This window comes from Falco biarmicus, chromosome 10, assembly GCF_023638135.1.
Source record: "Falco biarmicus isolate bFalBia1 chromosome 10, bFalBia1.pri, whole genome shotgun sequence".
Taxonomy (NCBI): domain Eukaryota; kingdom Metazoa; phylum Chordata; class Aves; order Falconiformes; family Falconidae; genus Falco; species Falco biarmicus.
Genome location: NC_079297.1, coordinates 6,257,480 through 6,264,849, shown reverse-complemented (window position 1 = coordinate 6,264,849; position 7,370 = coordinate 6,257,480).

Genomic DNA, 7,370 nt, shown 5'->3' with positions numbered 1-7,370 from the left:
CCTGCGCAAGGTCAGTCTCAAGGCAAGCCATGACCACGTGACCTCTGGTGACAGCCCGGCAGAGTGTGACCTCTGCCAGGACCCCAGGAATGGGGTGAGCAGGGGTTGAACCCTCCTCTGATCTCTGGCTCAGGTCCTAAGTCCGAGTCAGGTGGTGTCCATCCTGATCCTTGCTTAGTGATGTCTGTGCACCAGAACAAGCGGGGTCCCTCGGGTGTGTTTTCTAATCAGGAGGGCAGCAGGGACATCAGAGGCCAGCAGCTGGATGTGCTGAAACTTTTAGCTCCTTTTTATTTTAAAAGGTCCTAAGTCAGGAAAAAGTTGTAAGAATGCAGGTGAGAAGGTGGCCATGAGATGGAGGGAGGAGACCAGGGTGGGCGTGAGAGCGAGCATGGCAGAAGGGCTCCCTCTCACCCTGGCTCTCAGCAGTACTTGCACATCATATGAGGCTTTCTTGGAACCCTGTCACTGGGGCCACCAAGTTCAGAGTCCCCACGATACCCGATGGAGCTCGAACACCTGAACTCTTCCAGTAGAAGCTGCAGCCTCCAGCTGTGCCGAGCATGGCTGGTGATGCTCCATCCACAGCTGGAGATCCCGTCTGCACCCAGGGTGAGCTGCAGGCTCGGGGTGCTGGATTGCAGTTCCAGCAGGCACAAAAGCAAGTGAAAATGCAAAATCTTCTGAAAGCTAAAAAAAAAAAATGCTCTCTGAGTAGAGGTGTTGCTGCAGAGCAGTGAGTCACAGCTCTGAGATGCTGACTTCAAGGGCGGGTGGACTGCAGACAGCAGAGAATCCACAGTTCTCCAAAATATTTACTCGTTTCAGGTTTCAGTTTTTATGGACAACTGCATAACATCTCCACTACAATTCCTTGACCTTGCAACCCAATAGCAAGCTCTTTTTATACGCACAAGTGCAGCTGCTGAACACATTGCCATAGTTTGGAGCTTGGCCTTGATGAATTGTTTAATTTGGTTTAATATCATTAGGTACGTATTGTGTGTATGTTAACCTGTGCAGTAAAACATCTAAGGTTTGTACCTGTAAGACTAATTCCTGCCGCTCCTAAATAATGTAAATAATGACAGCCTTGAGACCTGTGAGTGCTGAGGACCTTAGAAAATTCAGATGCTTTTAGTTCTGTGCCTGTATGGATCTAATAGTCTCAGTTTATTAAAAAAAGTAGGTTTTTTAACCGTAATGAACTAAATTTTGCCCTGAATTACCAAAAGTAACTGTAAATAAAACAGAAAACCTGAATTTACCCACCTATCAGTGAGGGCAGAATTAGGCCCATTATACTGCTCAAATCACATTTTAATAGTAAGAGATAGTTTTGTTAGTCGTCTTAATGACAGCGGAAACCCCAAACTACTGTACATTCAAGGAACAGCTTTTTCTATTTTAAACAACATATAATTCTCCTTAAAACCTCTTTTATTAAAAAGTTTGAAGAATAATATTAAATACATAAACAGCCATGTTAATTAGATTATATAGTTAATGTACATTGGAACTATGACTTATTGCAGAGTTACTGACCATGAAAGCACATTTTGATCATTTCAGGCTGTAATCCCCACTTAATCCATCTCCAGTCTGTCAATCAGTGGAATACAATCAGGATATTTATGATCGCATCAGACTAGAGATCTGGAAGAATTTAGCAACTTTGCAGAGCTGAATCCAGAAAAGAAGGGGGGAAAAATGTTTCCACTGGCAAAATGAACCGTTGCCAGGAAAAACATTATTGTTGACTTGGCCCATGTAATTGAATTTTCTACTCAGAAGTAACTTACAAACCAGCAACTAGGAGAAATTATCAATACTGGGAACTCTCATAATAACAAGGCAGAGGAGTTTTACCTGGCACAGCACTTTTTAAAATCATGTTTTTCTTTTTTTAACATAGCACTGTGGGTTTTTTCCTCTCCTCGTTTTTGCCATCATGAAATAATTCAAATAGCTAGAGCAGCAGGAAAAAGCATCCCTCTCTCGGGCCCCCTACCTCCTGACATCCACCGCAGCCCCTGCTCCAGTGACTGCAAGTGCCTCCCAGCAAGAGCCTTGTCCCTGGGCAGGGAATGCCTGAGCTTTGTTGAGGCACCCGATCCCCTGCCCAGGTTAGGGAATGCTTCAGGATCCCCGCTGCCTTTAAACACCTGATTCAGGTCGGTGTTTCTGTGAGGGATGTGCAATTCCATAGCCGAACACATGGCAGTAGCCAAGATGTCCTGTAAGTAGGTGATACCTCTTGTAATGGAAGAGACACGGGGATGGTCACCTCTTGGGGACCACTGTGGCTGTCACCACAGGTGATTTCCATACCCTCCAGGTTTGGAAACATTTTCCATGGAAAGAACTGAAGAAACAGAGACCGTTAGGAAGAAAGATGTATCAAGAAGGAGGGAGGGGACCCTGGGAAATGATGATGAACCAGCACTGTTGGTTGGGGGGAACTGTGTGGGGCTTTACAGACGGGGCACAGTCCATCAAAGCCAGGGTAACCCCCCCCTGCCTGGCCATGCTCCTACCTCTCAGTGACAGGGTATAGGAAATAACTTCCATTACGGACGTGGGGTTCTCTCACTATCGAACAGCAAGAGAAACTGAGGCAGGAGGCTGTGCTATTGCCTTCTCGTGGCTGTTCACAGCTATACGTGGGGCATGATTTTCCCATCTGTTTAGACAACCACATCTGGTTGCTGAAGCAGCATACAGAAGCTTGATCTGGCCATTTCTGCCCTAAGTAACGTGAAGCAATATTATGAAGGCTTTTGCCTGACGGCTGATGTGCAGCCCCTGTGATCAAGCTCAACCAGAAAGCGGCTTTTCCCTCCCCAGCCTGAATGAACATAAGCACATTCGCACTTTGTCATTTGGTTGTGATTTGGTCCTTTGCCTGGATGGCAAAGGGCTGGATTCCAAAAAATGTTTCTTCCGTGATCTTCAGTGATTGGAGCTGTGCTGAGCTTGGATAGGCAATCCTGTGATGAACTTCCCAAGCTTGGCTTTTTAACAAACTCCTCCTCTTTAAGCTCAGAAGGCCATGGGAGATGGTCCTCAAAGAATGAGCTTGCTGGGCTTTTGTTGTTGACTCCTCCAAGCCGCACTTCTCTTAGTTGCTACCTTATCACCTCTGACTCTGAACAATCTCAATAACATTATCAAAATGAGAAGTGGATTAATATCTCTTAGGGTGGCTATTTTGTTATTGAAGAGACAAATCCAAAACAGAAAACAGCAGGATAATCAATAGTCCTTATGGTTTGCCAGGATCCATCTGATAAAGAGATTCAATCAACACCCCTTCCCCACTCTGATAGCAATAAAGTCCTTTGAATGGAGCATTGTCAGGGGATTAGTCTTCTGCTTGTAAAAGAAATGCCTTAGCAGTTAGAAGCATGATGCTGTTATCTTGTTGACAGTGTTCTGTGTCATTGATACTGTCTCTGATGCAGCTTCTGTTCAGCCACAATTTGTTTTCGTTAAGCTTTCATACAAGCCCTGCCTTTTATAAGACATTTCTCAATGTTTCCTTAGAGGTACTAGAGCATCTCTTGATAATTATATAAACTAAATCTGCTCTGGACCTTTTACTGCCCATAGCGCAACGTGGCTGCTTGCTGGAGAGCCTGAAATATGTCAGTCGTAGTTTGTTTCTATCAGAGTAATGTGGTAGTTGTATATATGCCACTTTCCCAGGAATGTAAATGCTTCGTTAGTTCTGTCCCTGTCCTGAAAAATCTAATATGGCACAAATAAAGTGCGGTAAATGGCTTCATGGAAAGCAGATGTGAGTGGAAGCCTACACTCCTACCAAGGCTTTAGAGGACTTCAAAGCCTGAAAGAAAGAGCTGAACAAAATATTCAACTGTGCCAAATTTTCACTGTTCTTGATGAAAGAGCAAAAGTGAGGAAAAAAAAAAAAAAATAAAATCTGGCTTCTTGTTTTAATTTTCTGCTAGCCTGGGGCAAGACTTTTAGAAGGCATAAATTACAAGCAAACAGGGAGAGAGACTGAATGGAGCAACTGCTGAACAAAGGGCATTCTTGGAAGGGTCTGGGTTTAGAGAACCTAGAAATTGTCAGCTCAGTTATCAGGAGGCAGTCTCCCTCCCCGCTCGCCAGCCTGCTGCTTTTGAGCAATGCCGCAGCTCCCCATGAGCTGACTGCATGCGAATGCTGTCGCTGCACGGCGGTGGCGAACGCTTGGAAAGTGTCCTCTGCAGACGTGTTTTGTAGGACAGCCAAACAGAGAAGGCTTTGAAAATTTGGCAGCAGATGTGAATGCGACATAAATGATTGCAACCTTTAAAGTTGTTTTCCAGAACAAGCCATTTGGGCTGGACTTGGAAGTGATGTAGAATATAGATGATGGTATTCAAAAGGCTAAAACATGCCAACTCTAAACACTAGGATAATTTATGCCTGTTGTTTTGGGTATCAAGTACTACATAAGGATAAAAAAAAAAAAAAGCAACCATGCACAGAACAATCAGATTTTTTTATTTCTTCATCAGATACAAAGTGTGAGTACGGGCTGTGACTTAAGAGCCGGTCAGAAAACGGAGGAGAAATATAAGAAGCTGAGCCACGTTGCTTGTGGCAGTTTTACAAAATGACGGTTCATCTGTTTAAGATCTCTTCTATCTTTAATCCCTTCCAAACTGCCCCGTAGGCTCCATCCCTGGTCAAGATTTGGCTGGCACAGCCTCACTGGTGGGAGCTGTGAAGCTTTGACTGTCTTCTCCACCAGCGAGCACCTCCGTTGTAGGTGCGATTCGCGCTGCTCCACGCTGCGTGCCCTCGGTCTGTGTGGGAATAAGTTGCTGGAGAGTCTTTACCTACATGGCCAAGGAGGCGTGATTTGAGCTGTGCATCTGGGACAAATACTGCTCTCCCTGCTTTTCCTGCTCTTTCGTACGTACTTCTCCAGCTCCTGAAAGGGACAACATACCTTTTAAGTAATATCAATCCACATTTAGTGGCACAATTCAAAGCTTAATCCATACAGGTGCTCATTGTGATGGCACGTGATGATGAGCTAAGGGTTTGCAGAAATCGTTTTGTAGATGGACACGTAGCTGTAAATTAACTGTGGGATCTCAAGGCACATTTACCAAACGCAATTGCGCTGCTATGTCTGAAAATAATTACATTTGCTTGAGTTTGGGCCAGGCTGCCTAAAGATTCTCCACACTGTAATGTGTGGAGCTGCTGGTGACTTGGCCTGTGGTTTAGGTGTAAGTATGGGGTTTTTTGTAGCAGTCATGTAGCACAGGAAAGCAACAACAACAACAAAAAAAGAAAACAGGGCAGCTGAAGTGGGTGAGCAGTGATAAAGGAGAGGAAAAAACACTCATTTTTCTGCAGTAGCCCAAATACCAGGCTGTATTTGTTTGCCGCTGCCTGCTGAAGCCTTCGACCTCAGCCTGCCCTTCTCTCCCTCAGTGCTGACAGTAAGTGAAGAAATGCTAAATTCATTCATCTGCCCAAGATCCCTTTGAAGTCCACCACTAAAAGCTCTATTGTTTTATTAGCTGTTAATGTGGCACGGGGGAATTCGGCTGCGCACAGCAGAGCTGGGGTGCGGGGGGAGCCCTTCCTGGTCATTTGTCACTCTTTTAGAAGTATGACACGCTCTGCTTGGCAAGCACGCTGGCAAGCTGGAGCGCTCCGGGCTGAGGCTGGAGCCACTGGGTGCAGGAGCCCTGGGGCTGGAGCAGCTGAGGGATTGGGACAGGCTGAGGTCACACACCTTGGGACCCGCTGCTGAGCACTCTGCAGGCCAAGGTCAGTGCTGAATTAAAGATTGTGAGCTCGTGCCAAGGGCCAGCCATGCTGGCTACTGGCTGTAGAGAGCCCATGGTCAGAGCAGGCAGACGGGGGGGCAGGTTCTTAGAGGGGAGGTGGCTGTGGGTGCTGGTATGGGGGTACTTTACTTCATCCCTTCCCTGGATTAAGATGGTTTGGTAATGAATGCTTGAGTGCAGCTAATCTAAATCCTTTTTCCATCCTTCCTCTGATACACGGCTTGCAGAGCTGCAAGGTGGTACCTGCCTCCTGGAGACCCTTCAGCACCAGCCGTGGTACCTGCCTCCTGGAGACCCTTCAGCACCAGCCGTGCTCAGTGCTGCACCACGGGCCAGGCAGGCTGGCTGCTGGCTTTCGGAGGCCATCCAGTGCCTGAACATCAACACAGCTTCCAAACTAAATGCAAGCACGTGCTGGGAATGCTGCTAAACTGCGGGACGAGCTTGTCTTTCTTCATGTGCACCCTGCACAGGCAAACGGTTAGTGGTCCACAGGCAATTGATAAAGCATCCATTGCCGCCTTCTTTTGGTTTTCAGCTCTTTGTATCTTGCCTCTCTCCCACAGTGGAGGGAGCTGCAGGAACTTGCTGGTGTGTCGTTGTCTGGACACACATACACTTTGCAGCTGCAAGCTGGCTCCTGTGCGTGATCTGAAAGCTGGGCACAGAGCACTTACGTGTTAAGGAAATGAAGTGGATGCTGCCTCAGGCTGTTTATTGCTCAGCCCTGTTGGCAGGTACAAAGGATCTCGGCAGAAGCCATCCATCACTGGAGCTGCTGCTCCCTGCAAGCACAATGCAGCTAATGGCAGGAGCTCTGTCCTGGTAAACACAAACAGGAAGGCGAGCACAGGCTCCTGGCCGCTGCCTGCAGGCAGCCCCCTTATTTGCTTTGCTTTGGTCTGATTGCTTCTCCTAACTCAGCTTGATCAGTCTATCACCAGAGCCTTTCTTTCCATCTGTGCTTTCCAGTGCCTTCTGTGGCACTAAAACTAAGTCAATAGAAATGCAAAACTTCTATCTTATTTCCTCAGTCTGATGATCTTGAGAACTTTGCTGGGGTAGTTTGGTAGTTTGCATAACTGCTTAATTACACTGCAAAGTGTGGCTTATGCGCGGAAGCATACCCATTAATATTGTGTTTTCCTGTGATGTAAAACTGCCGCTGTTTGTTCCTGCAAACGGGGAAACCAGTCTCCCAACATTTTCCCATGGCAGAAAGGTGAGGGGTCACGAGGAGCTTGTTCGCTAACATCCATAGCACAGGGGTGTGCAATCGATTTGATCTGCTGTGCCCCCACCTCTGGGCCCAGACACAGGCAGGCAGGGCAGCACTGAAGCAGAGGGGACAAGAGCATGTCAATGGGGAGATCAGCATGCATTTTTGGTAGGGTCATTTAAAATTCAGTGCCTTACAAAAGCACCATGGGGTGGCAGAAAATAGCTCCCGCTTTAAGGTCCTGGTTGAGCAAACCACCTGTGAGATTTCTGCGTGTGTTCTGGGTAGAATACATCCCTCACTGCACTGGACCCATCAGGTTTGAAATGTAT